Genomic DNA, 21,107 nt, shown 5'->3' on the forward strand with positions numbered 1-21,107 from the left:
AACTTTGGGTACTTTTATTGCATTGTGATTGACTTGTTCGAACAAGACTAGTAGAGTCTATTCTTTACAATTGAAAAATTTTATTTACAGAATTGTTAATTTTGTTTATCATCATTAAATGGTACAAGAATTTATCATCAACTGTCTTTATTAACAGCCGCAAGAATGATTTCTTTGGTCAGCAACGCAGCTACTGTATAACTTATTTATTTTTCTTTCTGCTGATCGCTGCGAAGCATAATTATGTCCTTGTTATATTAGTTGAAGATGTCAAGGCTAGTATTACAATGTTCTTTTTATTCAGCTAAACTAAAAAATAACAATATATTGTAATTCTGTAAAACGTATAAAAAATCTAATGATGTATTCGAAAACTTATATAAAATATACGTGGACATTATGGATAAACTTTCGTCATTTTAAGTTGCTAACATGGACATCATTTATTGGTTAATCCAGTATGAAGGAAGAGGATTGAATAAAGAGAGTGGATGAATGCTGCTTAGATACTGTAGATTCCTACAAAACAAAACAAAGAAAATTCAAGCAGAAATGAAGCAGCTAAAAATTAAATACGTTGCTTTGTAAGAACGCTGGTGTTACATTTCTTTTATTATTCATATAAATCTGGCTTTGATCTTTACGTCTGTGGGTTTGCTTTCCAAGGACAAATTAAATCTAATTTATGCTTTTTTGAAGCAAAATGTATGTTTAGGTACTTTCTTGTGATAAATCTCAAACGACTTTCTATAAAAAAAACCTTTTTTTTGCCAAAGTAAGATATTTTAAAAAGATTTTTCTAGGGGCCATTTCTCGATACCCTCAACGGTTGGGGGAGAGGGGGGGGGGGTAATGCACCCTCCACCACAACCATCAGTTTTCTCTGGTTTATTTACTAATAATTTTGCTTATATAACCAAATACAATATTTGGTAAGCATAACTGAATTAAAATTAAAAATCAACTATTTTTATATACAGAAGATAAAACAAAAGTGTAAGGATAATTTACTCTAAGGTTTCAATTCTTTGGAAACAATTAACTTTTGTTTTCTTCGTAAATGAATGTAAATATTGCCGGTAGAGTGTGAATATGTCAAAATTATTTCAGCCAAAACTATTTTTATTAAAAACATATCAATAATCGACGTAAATATTGGCAAATACATGGATGACAACATTTATAAAAGGGAAGCCCTGAATGGTAGGACAAACAAACATTAACACATGTAGGGTGTCAGAACTGAATGGGCAGACTATAAATCTAAAGGTCAAAACAAAATTTTTAATTTGTTTCAAAACTGCTTAAATACTTACCTTTTTTCAAAATAAAAAGCTTGGACGTCCCTCTTGGTAACCTTCCCAACAATATTTATGAACCTCCCCATTAACTAAGAAAACACAACCATATTGGTGCAGCATTTAGCGAGATCTTTTACCCCAGATATACAGAAATACATCCTGTTTTATTATAAGAATAATAGCTTCGAACTTTTTATTGCAATAACCTTGACAAACACCCCCGTCGGCCTAACCCAAAATATTTTGCACAATTTCTCGGAATAATATTGATGGAAAAAATGAAATTGTGACAACGAAAATTCGGCAGTTTCCCTCAATGTGCAAAGTTGAGCATAAGCCCCCTTTCCCCCGTTATTTTGAGACTCGTTGAAAAAAGGGGGGGTTGAAGTTTTCATAAAAGTTATGCATAAAGGAAAAAAATTAATTTTATTTTTAAAATAAATAGGAGGAAGGGGTTCTGTGCTCGCTAGGTAATTTGAGGAAAATCACCTGAAATTCCGCTATTTTGATCCCTCTTTTACTATAAAAGATTCTGTGATCTCCAGACAATTTTTATGAAAAAGAAATAGTTGAATAAAATCATAATGATTTTATTAATAAATTTTAAAAATATTAATGTATTATTAAAATTTGGATGTGTTTAGTAATATCAAAAAATAGTTGTCCAATGATTCCTCAACTTTTAGGAAAACTTTGTTTTGGTCCTAACTTATAGCCAACCTAAAATGGCCAAACCCTCCGAGGACCCATATTTATTGGTAAACGAGACTATCATATGATATTCTATAAAAGTCAGTAAAAAATGACCTCATGGTTGAATGGTCACCATTTTGATAAAATTAAATTTTTTTCTCAATATACGCTATTAACATTGTAAGTTGTCGAAATTCTCAATTTGTTTGAATTTGATAATAGATTATTTATTTTTGTAGAGACTCAAATGTGTTTATTTTTCCGACGCCTTTAGTTGATTTCAAAGAACCATTGGGCAGAGTTACTTATAGAGCATGCCCTCTCTATTCTTTTACTTTAATTGTTTGTCAGATACAAATTTATTTGACATAATCGTCTTCCTTTAATAACAAATTATCCTCTATCCCAGAAAGGAACGGTGTCCCTTTTCTTGACACTAATCGTGCAAAACACTTTTTTTCTTATTCAATAAAGATTACGTGAATTGACAAGAAAGAAGAATTTTTCTTTGCTATTTAAAATTTAGATGTAAAATAAAGCAGTTTAACAATTTAATTAAGCAAAATGTCATGTTTTATTTGATGAAAATATTTGTCCTTTATAGATTTAGTTCTGTAATCAAAAGGATTATTTTTAATATCGACATAAACAGAATGAATGGCGGACAGACAGGCAGAAAGCCAGACGTACTGATAGCAAGACAAGGAATTTATAGAGTAGCTTTGCTAATAAGTTATGTTTGTGTTGTAAAACCATGCAAAAAACATAATCAATATCAATGCACTTGTCTATTGAAGGTTTTTATTCAAGTTGCAGTTTGGATCAATTTATATGGGATCATCCCATTTTATCACTTCTGAACAGGGAAACAGGAAAAAGTAAATAGAAGAATATAAAATCATACTTGATACAGCATAAAGTAGAAAAGTTTTGTTTGTATGAACCGATTGAGTTCTCCATTTCAAAGAAGCTTATAGGTCTCAGGCTGTTTCTGCTCTTTTCTTCCACTTCAAATACAGAGCCCCTAGTTTTTTTTTTATTTATAAGTAAAAAATTTAAGTATTGTTAAAGAGAAAGATTTCTGGACCGAATAGGTTGTACTTTTAGGGGAAGCTTTAACAATATCTGTAGGTGGTTTTCTGCCATTTTCTTTAACCTCCCCTATTCTGTCCTAGATGCAGGGGCTAAACAACAATTAATTTAATTGGGTTTGAAGAACAAATGAATATATCTATAATGCACTATTTCTATTTTGATCAAAGTTTTTATGCGGTTAATGAAGTCAAGTAAAGCTAACTCTAATAAAAGCTAAACAAACCTTATTTTGTATTAAATTTAGGGAACACTGTCCATCTGTAATTGACATATCCAAATGGATTTAGGATATACGTGGATATATTGACAGGAGAAAATTTATAGTCAATTTAGGAGCTCATTTATTGGCCAGTTTGTTCATCCAGTAGTAGAGGAGGTGATGGGGTATAGGGGAGGGATGAGTAAGACAATCATATAACTATTATATACTAGAGGAATCACCAGAGAAATCTGGTGTAAAATCCAAGTAATAATAAATCCATTCTAATTGACATATCCCTTTATCTCTGGGCAATAAGTCGGCTTTAAGCATATACCTATTGGTGACAAATGATCTAAAATTGGTTGGAACATTAATTGTTTTTGTACAAATGGATATTAACCAATAATTTGCATAAATTTAGGTTTGTACTTACATGTTATTCATGGATAATGGACCATACATCCCCATTGCTGATAAATAAAATAATCCCTTCTGTAGATTAAAACCATGCATTTTTGAAACCATCCAATCAGAATTGAACAAAAACCTAAATAATAAGATGACGCTTGTTTAAAAACTTGTGTAAATTACAGTCTAATGTCCACTTTCTTCCTGAATAAAATTACTATGTATTATTGGAAAAAGGAAATTGAATCAAAAATAAACTTCGGAGCAAATATGCATAGTAACAAAGTTTCTCGTATTCATTCGAATCCGGTGGATAGGAACCGGTTCTCATCCATACGAAAAAACTATATCTATCATCGTATTATATCCAGCTTTCTACGAATATAGAAATGTACAATCATAAGATTAAAACTAGATTTTTTAGCCCATGCCTTCGGCAACTCGGGGCTAAAAAAACTAGTTTTAATCTTATAATTGTACATTCTATATCCGCGGAAAGCGGTTTATAATACGATGAAAGAAATAACTATTCTCGTATTCATTCGAATTCGGTGGATAGGAACCGGTTCTCATCCATACGAAAAAAAACTATGTCTAGCATCGTATTATATCCAGCTTTTTACGAATATAAAAATGTACAATCATAAGATTAAAACCAGTTTTTATAGACCGTGCCTTCGGCACCTCGGGGCTAAAAAAACTGGTTTTAATCTTATAATTGTACATTCTATATCCGCAAAGAGCGGTTTGTATTACGATGAAAGAAATAACTATTCTTATGTCTATTTTTAAATGGTAGTATATTTGCTTATTTGTTAATTTTGGGGACTTTGTATCAAATCTTTATGCAAACTAGCAGTATCCTAACTTTTCAGTTAATAATTTTAAACTACCAAAAGGGTAATATTGTAAATTATAACGGGGTTGTACACCATCCATTGTCTTATCCTTTAAGACTCTTAAACAAATATAAAAGTGAAGATTGGAAATGAACAAATTTTTAGAAAAATACTTCACTACTAAAAATGCTGTATACCATAATACACACAAATAAGATGAGATAAGCTTAGCAGTCCGAGAATGTACTCTTATTTAAACAGTACAAGTCTAAATAGCCACTAAAATAATGCTTCTAATAAAAGTTAAATGTATGAATTTTAAAAATCGTTCTGTACACTTTTTTAATAAAGCTTGAAAACACGAGTAAAACTTGTATGTCCATAATATTTACTGTACAAAATTGGACAAAAATTTACCTGTTATGAAGCGTATATAAAGAGAGAGAGAGGCAATGGGCTGTTCATTACACTAGTCCCAAAAGTGATACATTAACGTTTTCATATCCGTTGGCTTAACAACTTTTAGGTCTTTGGCGAATTTTGATTGGTTGGTTTAATAAACTGAGTGTTGAAACGTTTTAACAACAAATCTTACACTGCAGAAGGGGTATTATTGTGTATCATCATTGAAGATGTACATCAATTTATCGGCCATTATCTTATCCCTTCAGATCCCTGTAAAGCATATATGTGTGTATGAGAAATATAGATAAATTGAAGTGATCATATTAGGCAAAGAAACGTAACGACGTGTAATTTAAACCTAGTCCAAAGTTAATGCAGTATAAACAAAGAGACAGTTTTTAAAATATGATATTTGCATTTTTTTATAGCGAATCTTCTAAAAATTTTCTTTCTGTTTGTCTTTGAAAAAGGAAGGGAGGTAGTTGTCTGTATACACATCTATACTTTAGATCTGTTTAACTGGCAGAAAAGTCATAGGGTTCAGTTTGAACAACTCTTGATTTTACATTTCATTGATGTTATATTTTCATCAATTTGTGATCTTTCAGACTTTTACCGAACAAAAAATTATATTTAAAAACTGTAATGTGAATATACCACAAATAAAACGGATACACCCCTAATATTCAAACCTATACATATTACAGGCAGGACTGTACCTTTCTTACATTGTTTTCAGCCCGTACGTGAAGATCTTCATAGTGCCTATAAAAAAGGGGATACATTTAAAAACTTTTGGCCGAAGTATCTCAAAGACGTCATAATAGATTAGGCTATTATTCTAATATCACGTCATTCGGGATGCTTCGGTCAAAAGTTTGTAAATATATTACCTTTAATAAGCACTATAAAGAGCTTCCTTGCCCGTCCGTCCGTCCATCCGTAAGGAAGAGCTCTCTCCTTTAATTTAAACATGTTAAAATTGTCCTGTCATTTTTAACCTCTGTTGATTCCTGTAAATAAGGTAAAATAAAAGAAAGCGTAGCAACTCTATAAACGCAATCATTAAGCACAATTTAATGTTCAACTATTTATAGCTGTCTCGCAAATCAAGGACAAGATTCGAACTATCATGAAAATAGCATCTAAAGATATGTCGATTGAAATAAAATAATATTATTATTCATTAAAAAGTTTGCAAAATAGAGATAGAATGCGCCGTGCTTGTCAAATTCAAAAGAATATTTGTTAAGCAGTCTTTCTTTCAACTCTTGTGAAGGTTAACTTTTTTCATGTATAAAAAAATATTAAGATTGATAGATAAAGCATTTTTATATATTAAGGAAACAGCTAAGAATCTGATGGTTTTTTGAAAAATAAAACAATTTAGAAAAGCTGTTGGCATATGCATGAATGTAAAGCTGTTATAGATTTTATAAATCTAATTTCGTATGAAGTAGTAAGGTTTTCTTCGATTGCCTGGTAAGAGCTCGCCAACAAGCAAACCAACTGATTTTCTAATTTAAAAGAAGCTTGCTTTACACAAATTTTATGATGGGCCTAAGCTATTTTATTTTATATTTAAAACTAAGAAAACCTTTGAAATTTGAACATTTAAAAATCTTGCAGAGATGTTTATTATAAACCATAGTTAAAAGTTAAAACTTTTGTTGAGAAAGTTTGCTATATCTAATTGCCCAAATATATGTGGGTTAATTATAGAGCAAAATAATTAGGATTTTAGGGATAGATAAACGAACTATAGTATTAACTTCAGGAAAGCTTTGATTAGAAAAAGAAATTTAAAAGGAATGATATGGTGTTTTACCCCTTGAGTCCTCTTGGGGCATTTAAGAAAGGGGAAGTAGTCCCTCCATATTTTATTTTAGATTTTTTAAATGAAAAGATAAAGGTAGATTTCTCATGGGAGCATGAAAGTACCAACAAAAAAATTTTAAAAATAACTTGGACTTATGATAAGCTTCAGTGTAAAAAAGAACTAAATATTTTTAGCGGTTAGCTAACTGAATGCACACACACAGAGACGGTCACTAGACATCCTAGAAATCTTAACGTATTGGTCCTTATTTTAAGTACAAAGGCATTTTTTTAAGAAAACTTATATTGTTTTTTTTATGAACAGACTTTTTAAAAAAGGAATAGGGGACAAGAGTCTTAACTGAAATTTAGAGAAAAAATGCAACGTTTCAGTGTTTTTTCCTTTTTTCCCTAGATTTAACAAAGTCAATATCCATGGAAATATTAAATTCTTGCACCTAACTAGATTAGTAGTGCAACAAATATTAAATTTATCTGTGCGCATCTTAATAAGTTTTAAACACAGGTTTCTAGACTGCTTTTTATGTGCTAACATGCTTTTTACACAACTTTAATAATGAAACACAATAAGAGAAATGCATACACGATTTTAAAAGGGTGCTCCATTAGTTTAGAATTACCATTAAATTTGATCATTTTATATTCTGAAGTAACAGTTTGTTCATTTGTTGTAAAGTTTTTTGTTTGTTAGCCGCTTATGATCTTGCCAACCTTTTAACCCATTTATGGAAGCTTTAAAATTAAATGGAAGGGTCTTAGTCTACTTCTTTTCATAATATAATTTTATATTGATATAGACTTTTTTCTGCTTTTTAACTCCCTTATCGAAAACAGGGCCTCTAGAGGCTAGGAGCGAAGCCAATACTACTTTTTGAGAGGAAAGAAATATGATAAATGCTGTTTAAAAAATTTAACTAAACCTGAACTTTTTCAAATAAAACTGTTTATTTAACCATTTTTAATGCAGTTATTTTTACTTTAATAAATATTAAAATTTGTCATTGAACATTTATATTTTCTAATCTAAATTAAATTTTCATGACAATAGAATAAGAAACAAAACTAATTTTGGGCGATGGCTAGACTCATATTTCGTGTTACAGGTATTAAAGTATTATTAATATTATTAATTTTATGTTCTATAATAATTTACTTGTATTTTATATTGAATAAAAAAAATTTGAAAAAGATTATCTGAAGTTTACCTCCAACATCCTTGGCACCAAGAAAAGTTACCTAAGCCTGTTCTATGGTAGGTTAGAAAGAAAATATTAATTTTAGAGATATACTAATGTGCAATAGATAATGGCCTTTTTAGGTATAACAATGTACCCTCCATGCTCCACATAACAGTGTTATTATCTTTTAAACATCCATAAGAAGCAAAGCAAATAAGTTAAAGTAAGTAGAACAGCCAAGCAGAAGGAAGGATGCATTAAATGCTCATTAAAATCTTAATTTTCTTCAGACATTATGACGGACAAAGTGAATTGTTCAGCCAAATGATCACAAGATGGCTTCAATACTATCAAACATTGCATTGGCTGGCAATATTATTTGAAGTATAATACGTGAATGAATAGAGAATATATTGTGATACATATATTATGACAGGAGAAACATTGTCAACAATTATGGTTGTTAAATAGGCGTCATTTTTTGGTCAATGCGTTCATCCAGTAGGACGGAAGGTATAGGGTACAAAGGAAGGATGTGGGGTATCGTTAATTTAGTCAACTACGAGTTTTTCTTTATTAGAGTATATGAAAATCTAGTGTAAAATCCAAGTAATAATATATCCAAATCTATAGATACGTAGCATGTTTCAAAGTACAAGCAATGTTTAAAAAGTGAAAAAGCATCTTTAAAAATACATTTATATTTTAAACATACACTTTTTTCATTCATTTAATAGATTATGTTCAGAATATAGATATAGTTACCTCAATATTTAAAAAGATGTGAGCAGATATTTTTTTTCTATGTTTAACCTCTTAGGTGCCTTAACTCTGCAGGGCAATCCAGCACCCATTAAAACCTACCCTGACCTAAAGTAAACAAACAAACGAAAAGCTACTCTAAAAGATGTGGCGGGAGGAGGATCAGTGATTATGGGAGTAATCTATAATACAAAGTAGAACGATGTCTATCTTTCCCTTAAGATCTAACCACTGAACCGATTGGATTCTACTCTTCAGGGTATCTACCTATTGGTCCTGTGGTGGTTTTAAGCTATTTTCTTGGGGGGTGGGACACCCCCAACCCCCCAAAAAACCAAAAAATCCCCCCCCCAATTTTTTTTTTTTTTTTTTTGAAGGAGATTTCCATGGAGATTTTCATTACGATTTTCGCCATAATTTTTTTTTATCACCTCTTGGGGCAAAGCCCCTAGAGGCTAGGGGCGAATCCGCTAGTCCTATTATATAAAGTAGTAAGCGTTTTTTGTCTGTCCCGAAGGATCTCGCTAACCGCTGAACCAATATTATTCTCCTTTACAGTGAAGCTTCTTATAGGTCCTGGGAAGGTTTTAAACTATTTTTCGAGAGGTTGTCTTCACCACCTTCTCCCACAAAAAAATGTTATAACTCTTTTAAAACTCAAATTTAAAATAGGATGAGGTCGACTTTTCCTTCTCCTACCAGTGCAGTGCCCCTAGAGGCTTCTAGGGGGCGCAGCCGCTAGTTTGTATGATAGTAACTACTTTTTTACAAGCTTTTTATTTTGGGGGGGGTAAAAATTTTTGAAGGGGGGGTAATTCGTTTTTGGGGGGGGGGTAAAATGGCGTGCGAAGCGCGCCGCAAATTTTTATTACCCCCCCTCAAAATTTTTACCCCGGGGGTAAAATTCGCTTGGGGGGGGGGGGTAATTACCCCCCCTGAAATCTGTTGGCAGGGGTAAATTTAGTTTACCCCCCCCAAAAAAAATTTACCCCCGGGGTAAAATTTTTGGGGGGGGTAATTTAAATTTTATTAAATATATAGTATTAAAAATGTGCGCAAAGCGCGCAAAATTTTTTTTTATTAGAGATTTTTTATTTTGGGGGGGGTAGGGGTAAATTTTAAATAGGGGGGGGGGGGTTAAATGAAAAAAAATTTCGGAGTTCCTACGGCACCCCAAAATTGTTTGGGGGGGTAATCGCCCCATTACCCCCCCCCCTTGGACGTCTATGCTACTTTATATAATAAGATAATTGTATATAATCTTGGTAAACTGTATATCTGTAACCAAATTTATCTGTCCTTCTAGCCCCATGATATTACGTACAGTACAAACATAATATGAACATTTATATTACATAATTTGAACCTTATTTTTTAAAAGCGAAGCTTTTCTATAATTAGGGTCGGTCCGTCCGTACGTCCGTCCGTCCGTACGTCCGTCCGTCCGTAACGGATAGCTTTTTTCGTTAATTTAGGCATGTTAGAATTGTCCTATCGATTTCAAATTTTGCATGGTGATTCCTTTAATAGTTTGGTACGATTTAGAAAGCGTAGCAACTCTATAATCATCACTAAAATGTCCGTACGTCCATTTTAAACATGTTGATTTTTTTACTTTTTTAACAACAAATTTTTATGTGATCTAATCATCCGATTGATCTGATTTTTGGTATATTGATTCCTGGGACAACAAAGTATAATATAATCAGCAAAGCAACTCTATAATCAAGTCCTAAAAATGTTAGTATGTCCATAAACATTATCCTGAATCAAGCAGTTTTTCAACAAATTTACTTACAATTTTGCTTTGACTCTTATACATTTATATATCATGATTATTCAGTTCTGACACTGTACAAGTGTTAATGTCCGTTTGTCCTACCGTTTCAGTGCTTCGCTTTTATGGATGTTGTCATCCTTGTTTTAAAGCACAGCAACTCTATAAGTGTGACCTGTACGTCATCACCAATATACGCCCATATAATTTCATATTATGGACCCAAGCGTAGCAACATATAGTTATGTGAAATAATAATTTATAAATTGAATGTTAAAGCATAGCTGTATTGGTTTAATACAGAAGACTCCTGCCTCAAGACCCTTTTCGTTTAGTAGTAAACTGCTGTGTTGATTCCCGACTGTTATATTTCCGATGTTATCTTTGATATGGTATCAATATTACAAAACATATATCTAAATTACTGGTTATCTATAAAACTATTTTGTTAAGTTGTTATTGCTGCGCTACTAATGTAAATAATTTGCCCTTTATTCTTGCTATAAGATTCCATGTTTATAAATTACTATGTTGTGTAGTGAACCATTTGTATGAAAATGTATTAAGATGAAGCACCTTCTTCTATAGGGTTGCAACGAATTTTGTTGGCCCAGTAATTATGAAAGCAATTGTTATTTCTTACGAGGGATGTTAAGGAATATGATAATAAATCTGTAAAATTAAATAATGATTAATTGAAAAGTTTAGACACTGCTAGTTTGAACGAAGCTGAAATAACATTTGAGCGAAATGGTGTGATATATACTTGTATATTATGACAGGAGAAAACTTGTCGTCAATTTAGGTTGCTAACATTAACATAATTAATTGGTCAGTTCACTCATCCAGTAGGAGGGAAAGGGATTCAGTAATGGGGGTAGATGGGAAGCTCATTACTCTAGCCAGCTACGAGTTTTTTTATACTTTATTAGAAGGCATTATAATTTGTTTTAAGATCCAAGTAATATTAAATAATAAATCCATTTTTAGAAAAAACATACTTTATTTATAGAATAATTCTGTATAATTTATGACAAATAATAAGAATACAGTTTTTTCGACTCAATCCTATAGAAAAAGTATATTTTTACTAGGACTATTTGATTATTACCGTAGATATTAGACTGATAATCTTCAGACATGGGTATTATCTCAAATATTTTAGGTGTGCTTGCGTTGTAACCAATAATATCATGAAGAAAACAAAGTAGCGGGTTTTCTCGTATATTTGCAGTAGCTTTTAATAGGTTATTTTAGGTTAGGTTAGATTATGTAAATATTAATGATTGCCCAGCAGGATTAGAGCCCCTAGCAAGGGCTAGAAATGGAAGAAACGCTCCTGTGAAATAGAACGAAACCCGCTACTTTGTTTTCTTTCCATGATCCAAAAATTTTGTTAGATTAGTTATTACATCAATGAGATTAATAAGAGTTTAATAATGATGTAATGTTATACCTTAATGTAAAAAGAAATGCCTTGGCTCTACTTATTTTTTTATATTGGTTCAGGCTAACAAAAATTTAGTATTAGAAATCTGTTTATATCTATTAGTTAATAATATAGATGAATATTTTCAAAAATTGATTTTAAAAATACAATTACTGGGGTATTGGAAAGTAACATCCTGGATGAAAAATAATTAAAATGAATGTTGTATATCCACTTTTTGGTTTTGTTTTAATTGAACGTCTTGTTGTGTTTTATCTTATATGTAATATATTTTATATAACAACATGTTGTCAAAAATGAGGCAGTTATGCTTTTAAACATCAAATTAGCTTGCCTTAGTGTAAAATAAACATAAAGATTTTAGAGATTTTATAAAAAAAAATAATGATTTATTCAAGTTAATATAACTCGACATATATTGATTCTGATTTTTGTAAATTAGCTAAAAAAAGGGATGGCACATTCATGATAAGTGTAGCTTACAGATATAAAAACAAATTAAAAATAGTATGAACAACCAATGCGTTTAAACGGTGCAGGCTTACAAATCAAATTGTTGAGAAGCTAGACTGCCAAAAAAGGCATCTAAGCACAATGGGAACTATGTTGTGTATTCATTCAAAAAAAATGGCGATGATACCCTGTGCAAGATGACAAGCCAAAAGCCTTAGCTTTTGTGTGCGTTGTCGACATTTCTTTCATAGATTTTTATAAACTACTTACAATTTTGCTCATTAAAAGCACAAAACTACAATCAGTTAAAGAACAGTAAACAGGAATACCGTAAAAAAAGAAGAAAATTAAACATTCAGTAATGTTTAGATAAGAGTCGTTCACAAGGGGTTTTATACAATACAACCCCATAGATGTTCACTCTCTACATCCCTCCAAAAACAGCCAAAGAGGATGTCAAGTTTAAAAAGCTACAATTAAATCTAAAGGAAGGTGTAAAAAATGTACAAGGATTCAATACACCCACTAACAGATATCATATCTTTTAGCTAATACTATTTTTGTTAGTTTTTAATTTTATTTTTTATTTGAAAGACTCAACAAGAAATGTCGAGATAAATTGTTGACACTCCAACACAGCAAACACAAATGTGAGCTCGCCAATTGAGAGCAATCACCAAGCTTGCTAGTCATCCTAGCAATAATGGATTTAGAATATACGTGGATATTATGAAATAGGAAAAATTATCGTCAATTTAGGTGGCTAACATGGACATAACTTATTGGTCAGTTCTTGCATCCAGTAGGAGGGGAGGGGACGTGGCTAAGGGGGTGGATGGGGGGAATCGTTATTGTACCCAGCTACAATTTTTACTGTATTAGGGAGCATGAAAATCTGGTGTAAGATCCAAGTAATATTAATCCATCTTTCAAAAATCTTTCATACAGAATATTCATTTAATGTAGTAGAATTAAAAGAAATCAATAGTTTTAAAGAAACGTATTTAAAACTTTATCAAAATGCATAATTTATTAGACTATTTTTTAGAGAAATATTATGAAATCAAAAACTTACAGTATCACCTATAAATGTTTTACTGAAACAGCTGTTTTTACCGTTGCAAAATAACAACAACAAAATGTAGAAAGTCTTTTTAGATTTTTATTACTTGTATGTCTTGCATAATTATTTTAATCACCAAATGAGTGCATTACTAACCGACCAATCAAACAACCATAAAATGCAATTTTTTAAATTGTTTTTTAGAATGGCTTAAAACCCAATTAAAATTCGCTGGATTAGAACCGGTTCTCAACCTTACTGAAAAATCATGTATAGCATTATATTGCAGACAATTTTCCACGAACTGGTGTTAATCTTACAAGTTTTCATTTTAAAATCCGCGGGAAGTTGTCTATAATACGATGAGATAAATAACTTTGAAATATGTCAAAAGTAGCAGTATTGCGTGAAAGAATGCAAAAAAAGTGGCTAACATGACAATAGACCCTTAAAAATGGTTAGTTATGCGATGACTTCAGCAAACAGACGTTCCAACAAAACATTAGAAATATTAGTTTAGGAAAATTGAATGTCTTTCACGAAAATGTTTATTCTATATTGTTTTTTTGTAGCGAGGCTACGCTATGCTTCACTTTGTATGTTCGTCAGTCAGTCTGTAACCCTATGGTGCAAATGTGATCTTCTCAACTATTATTGATGAAGACTGATTATTTTTTTAAAGATGCTTTTTTCCATAAAGTAGCCATTTACCACTACATGTCTTGATTGTCTATCAGTCATGCTACAATTAGAGTAAAACACTAGAGAAATAAAGGGTTAAATAAATGTATCTCCCCACCATCGCAACCGCCTTGTGCAACCTTTCTATTGGGTCATTGAAAATCAACCAATGGTGTCGCTTATATTAATACAGCCAAGTAGCAGAAAATAATTTAGAAGCAGGCGAAAGAGCTCTTTGAAAAAGGAAGGCAGGGACACAATAAAAACTGTCCCGAATTTGTATTAATTTTGAGGAACACGACTCCAGTGACGTCATATTTTTTTCTGGAAAGAAAAATATGACGTAACTGGAGTCGTGTTCCTCAAAATTAATACAAATTCGGGACAGTTTTTATTGTGTCGAAGGCAGGTAGTTGTATGTTTATATATCTAAACTATAGATCTGTTATGCTACAAATATTTTGTATTATTAATTAATTCCTCGTGTTAATAATAATATTTATTTCCTTTCAAGTTAACGAAACATATTTCAATCTTCATATGGCCATAGGTAGGTTTTAGGTTTTTTTTTGATGTACCATCTTTCATAAGCCTCTTTTAATAATAAGAATATATTTAGAAAAATTAAATGTAAATATAAACATAGCTATCTTTTTTACTCCTTTTTTTTAGTTTTGTGTATGAACCTATATTTAAAGAAGCATAATAGCACTTATGCATCAGTCATTAAACAATTTACCAACAAATTTTTCATCATTACATATTGTTTGTGGTATTTCAAATTTTTCTAGCGTTTTAATTTACCCAGGAACGAGGGGATGTTGGACTGTAAATAGCACTAGTTCCCATAGTTATATATCCATGTTTTCTTAATCGTTGGCTCAAAACTTTAGGTGATTTCTTGATATATTAATTAGTTAGTTACACACTATTTGTGTCCAAACTTTATGACCAATAATGTTAATCTACAGGAGGGCAATCATCGTTGGGGATGTTCATAAATTTTGATACCTGAACTTGCTTTAATGTATCTTAATATAGGTCCTGTTAGTGTTATGTATCACTAACGGCATAAGAGTCGCATCTGCGAGTTAAATCCGAGCTAATTAAAAATTAAAATCTCTGGAAAAAAAACTAGAAACGGCTAAAACGATTAAATTAACCATAAATTATGCGTTTAGGGTAATTAATACAATCAATTTGTTTTTATAATAACAGAGACTAACAAACAGAAAGACATCGTAATTATTCATAGTTATAATATAAAGAAATAGCAGAGAAACTCATCTATTTTATTCTTGCATTTGAAAATATTGTGTCTTTTTTGGAAAATTTATCAAAATTACATCCTTCAGTTTCATTTTCAAACTACATTTTTAAAAACTGAATCAGTAAACGAATTAAAGCTACATTTGCTTATAATATAATTGAAACATCCAACCCAAATCAACTAAACATATAATATACCATACAAGTGTAAAAGTTTTATTCAAAAAAATGTAAGCACCATTAACATATATTTTATATGATAGCAATATAGCAGAAAAAAAGTTGGTGTTAAGTGGTTAACGTACAAAAAATCAGATAGTTCTTTATTTAAGCATAAAAATATACAACTTTTGTTTTCCAGCATGGCTTCGAAACCGATTGATATCCACTGGATTAAAACCGGTTCTCAGCCATAGTGAAAAATCATGTAAAGCCTTGTATTACAGACAATTTTCCACAAATATCTAAATATTAGAAAAATAGCCTTAAACCATCCTGAAGCCTAAATCTAAGTAGTCTAAGTCCATCCCGAGACTTATATTAAGATTCCTTGAAAGTGAATCTGTAAATCGAATAGTTAAATTTCTGACAAAAACCCCTTAATTCTTTAAATAATAGGATTTGGTCAGGAAATAGAAAAAGGAGACATTTAGCAGTGTTAATATTGATGCGCTAATTTTAAAAAATGTCATTTTTGTAATGACACCTGTATTGTATAAAGTATGTTGTATCAACTTATCACGAATTATTTCTTATCAAACTTTATCTAAATTCCTTCAATAAATTCAACATTAATTCTCTACCTAACCTTTTCAACTCTTGAGGGGCGTGCGTAAGTGGGGGGGGGGGGTTGATTCTCTCTAAATCCATTATTTGGCAGCTGGGGAAAGTGTCTCCAAATTTATAAAGTTTTGGCCGAAGTATCCCGATTGATGTCATTCGGAATAGTTAGGCCGTTATAACATTTGCCCCCTTGTTTAGAAGATAGTTTCCATTATATAGTTTTAGAAATTAGTTTTTGAATAGATTTCGACTTTTGCGTATATTGGATTTGAGTATGGCTCAGAAACATCTTTAAAAAACGGGATTTAGTCAGATTTGTAACAGCATAGACGTCCAAGGGGGGGGGGGGGTAAAGCGGGAATTACCCCCCCCCCCAAACGAATTGGGGGTGCCATAAGCAAAAAAAAAGCTTGGACGCCCCTGTGTAGCAATACTAGAATATTAGATTATTGTTTTACATCACAAGCTAATTAGATTTTATCATTTTTATAATTTTTATTTTTTATTTTAAAATTCGTATGATTTCGATACAAAAATATTGAATATTAATAAAACTAAACTCTTTTTTTGATGTTCATATTTTGATGTAAAATTCGTGCCCATTTAACTTTCTTACCTAACCTTAGACCCAAAGTTTGATCCTTAAATACTGATAATTTTATTTTCTATTGCACTAAAAGCAATAGAGTAAAAGTGTATAAACCAGTGCTCGGCAGCCGCGCTAAGCTTCAGTGAAATAGTATTATTATAACATTAAAATTCAGCCAAACTTTTTCCTAAACAGACAATTCGTCTTTTCAGAATTTTTTATTTGTTGCATTTAAACGGGTTTCAATGTAAGGCTGCCGAGCCCTGGTATGACTAAAAATCATGTTAAACGTCTTTACCACATATATTTTTTCTTTAAATCTAAAAACATATTTGAAAACGGTGATTTTTTCTGACCAATTTATCCCCCTTAGCGCTGACATACCGCCGAATTTATAATCAAAATATTTTATAGCTGGTAAATTGAGGAAAAGTTTATAAAAAAAAGTTAAATGATATAACTATAATAACCATAAAACATGTTAAATAACCATTAAAGACAAGCACCAAAAAAATATTAAAAAAATTAAGTATTGAACTTACAGGATTTAATCAATTTCTTTTCAATTCCGTTGCTATCAAAGATTGGGATTATTTGTTATTGATCGTTTTGTGTCTGTCCTAAAGTTTTGTTCAATTTATGAACACAATTAATTTAGATTTTTCAGGATTTATCAAAACTTCTACATTGAATTTCTTAAGTAGTAAAATTTATTGTCTGTAGCTTGAGATTTAAATAATCAATGAACCGATTAAATTCTCAAAATCTTTCATAGGTACTGGGATGGCTTTAGGCTATCCTAATTTTAGAATTATGTCTTGAGATGGTTTTAGGTGATTTTTCTAGTTTCTATATCCTTTCGACTTCTAAGATCCACATGCTAGGAGCGTAGAAACTATTATTTATATTCCTTTTATTTGTATATCTATAAATCTATCCATTAACTTTTATCCATGACCTACCTTTTGTTCTATCTATCTTTCTTTCTTTCTCTATGTCTGACAAAATTAGTCCAACAGTTCTTGAGATCTTTTGTGACAGCCATGCATTGTATCACTTATGACTTAAAGTGTATTATGACAATGCTATTCTACCATATTATGTCATAAATCTAAATAGGCCATAGCTACAGGGATAAGACAATAGAAGATAAATCAAGTCTTTAAGAGAGAAATTCTACAATTAATAATTTGACGACCTTTTTTTTCTAAAGTATGAGGGGAGAGGGTAAGGCCTAAAAAGCCCACCCCATATTTTTTAGGCATTCAATTAGTCGCATTTAAGGTAAAGTTGCAGATTATCTTACTTTTCAAATAGCACAAATATGCAACTATTGGTGAAAGAAAATCAAACAGTTTTCGAGATATTTACCTGAAATAAAAATAATTAAAGAGCCCCTCCACCTTCTTGAAATAGGAAATGCAGACAGAAAATTAATTTAAATGCCAGTGTCCTTTCTCTCCCTGGGAGAAGACGATTTTATGGTGTGTAGAGCCTGTATAAAACACGACATAGGTTAAAATGAGTTTATAATAAACGAGCCAATGTCACGGGCTTTATGTATATGAGGAGTCTGGGGGTAAAGGGAAAAGTTTTGTGGGTGGAATACTGCTTAGTCTTTTAGTTTTTCTTTATACATCTTTTATTTTTATTTTTTTTGTTGTCCGTTAGACAATTAAATTGTTAGATGAAATCTTATTTTTCCAATTTAAAAAAAAATTTCAAAACTTATTTAGTAATGATTTAGAATTTACAGAATAGACTCACAAAAACCATACATTTTATATCAATAATGATTTTTTTAAAATACAAAACTTAAGAATTTTTTAACATTTACTTATCTGTATATTGCAGAAAAACTAGCTATGTTATGAATATAATATATATGATTTAATAATATTTATTAGGTATATTGATGGCATAACAACTAGTAGTGGCGAACCAGTTGCAAAATACGTTCAAATTCCTTTTTTTTGTCGAGTTTTGTGTCAGAACTTTTAAGCAAAATGTAATTTATAAGTAATATTTTGCATAATTTCGTATGATACATTTTTAGGTTATGATTACATTTGACCAGGTTGAATCATATTTTTAAAAATCAGCTGAATGGGATAATAAATTATTTTCAAATAAGTTTGAAACGGACCTAAGGTTTTCAAAGCCTCTTTTCTGCTATGCATGATTTATAAAAGTGTTGAACATAATCATTAGTTATTAATACACTTGATTTACTGTTTATAAAAAGATTATGATTCTACTGGAGACTCTCTTGTCAAAAAATTTCAATGAATTTTTAAAGTCTGGCTACAAGGTAATAATTAACCAGAAGACAATAACTTGTGCCTCACGTCACAACAGTTACTTATATTTATACATTTATTGCTAAAGTTATAAAATTGGAAATGAGTTCTAAGCAACGGCAATAGTGCTTTTACTCGGACTATTTTGGGTGGGCAACAATTAGTTTTCCCTCCTTGCTATTATTTTTTTATAGAAAAAAATACACATTTCTATCCCGTAGCACTTGGGGCTCTCTTCGTTTAGGTTAATGTCCCTGCTGGGCTATTGTAACCTTTACTTAACCTTACCTTACATTAGAAATAAAGTCTACGGTCCATATGCGATATGAGGGTAACCGCCAGTATTATTTATTCCCTTGTTAAATCATAAGAGAGGGGGGGGGGGAGTCTGATTAGATTAAAACACTAGTGGAAGAAAGGGTTAAATAATTCTATCTCCCCAACGCAACCACCTTGTGCAACCCTTCTATTTGGTCATTGAAAATCAACCAATGGTGTCGCTTATATTAACACAACCAAGTAGCAGAAAATAATCTAGAAGCAGAAGAAAGAGGTCTTTGAAAAAGAAAGGGAGGTAGTTGTCTGAATATACATCTATAATATAGATCTATTGGAGGCTGTATTAACCCCCCCCCCCCCCTCCCAGATCATTTATAGTAGGCTCTAGTAATTCCTGATAAAAATAAAAACAAAATCATATTTAACAACTTTATTTACTTCTATAACATCAATAGGTTTATCATTTTTTCCACATCACCGAACTTTATTTAATACTTGTTTACTTTTTATTCACGATACAAAAAAGTGTTAAGTTTTTGTGCTGATTATATAACTAAGTTGGTTGTTTGATGGGTGTGCAGAATCAAATTTGCCATGGATATTTATCATACGGTTCTTATTTGCACAGATTTAAACTACATTTAGGAAATGTATGTAAAAAATGTAACAAAAATTGACCTTATTTTATTGATAAAAAGTTATATCTTTTTAGAGCTGGCCCTAGTGGACAGATTAAAATTTTGGAATCATTTAGAGTACATTTCTTTAAAAATATGCTTTAACCTTATAACACACATAAAAAAGCCATTTTTAACTTTTAGACAAGTAAATAAACAAGCACCTTACTCATTTAATTTAGGTGGTTTTATCCATCTATGATACAAAGTAGAACGATGTCTGTCTGACTCTGTCCGTCTGAAGCTTAAGATCTCAGTAACCACTGAACCGATTGGGCTCTACTCTTCAGACAATATACCTACTGGTCCTGTGATGGTTTTAAGCTGTTTTCTTGGGGGGTGGGACATCCCCCCCAACCCCCCCCCCAAAAAAATGAAAAATACCCCCCCCCATAAAAATTCCCTTTGAACCTAAAATTTAAAAAGGCGGTCGACTAACCCCCCCTCAATTTTTTTTTTAAATCTAAAAATACGAAAAATTAGGTTGATCAAACTTCTTGGGACAAAGTCCCCAGAAGCTAGGGGCGAAACCGCTAGTACTTTATAAAATAGTAAGGTTTTTGTCTGAAGCTTAAAATCTCAATAACTTCTGAACTAACTGATATCTCCCGTTATGGGGAAACGTTTGGACAATCAACTTAATGAACCAACCAATCAACCTTTATGAAAGTTCCCAAAGATGTTAAGCCAACGAATAAGAAAACATTAATTAAATACTTTGGATTGGAAAGTAGCGAATAAACAGAAGAGTTTTAACCTCATGGAGGAAGGGAGGGGACAATGAGCTGTTTAATACTCTAGTCCCCAAAGTTTTATAAAGTCTTATTTGTTGACTTAAAAATTTCGGGCACTTTCATTTGATTGGTTTGTTCATTTAGTGGAGTGTCCAAACGTTTCACCACTAATTGTAATCTACAGAACAAGGGATTTTGTGTATCATAATTGGGGATGTACATCAATTTATCGGACATTTTCTTATCCCCTTAGATCCCTGTTTTAACCTTGTGATGTATTTTATTAGTGTTATGGTTGCATATATTCATAGACATTCCGTGTGCACATCA

This window comes from Acartia tonsa, chromosome 3 (assembly GCF_053477335.1).
Source record: "Acartia tonsa isolate MP-2025a chromosome 3, ASM5347733v1, whole genome shotgun sequence".
In the NCBI taxonomy this organism is placed as follows: Eukaryota; Metazoa; Arthropoda; class Copepoda; order Calanoida; family Acartiidae; genus Acartia; species Acartia tonsa.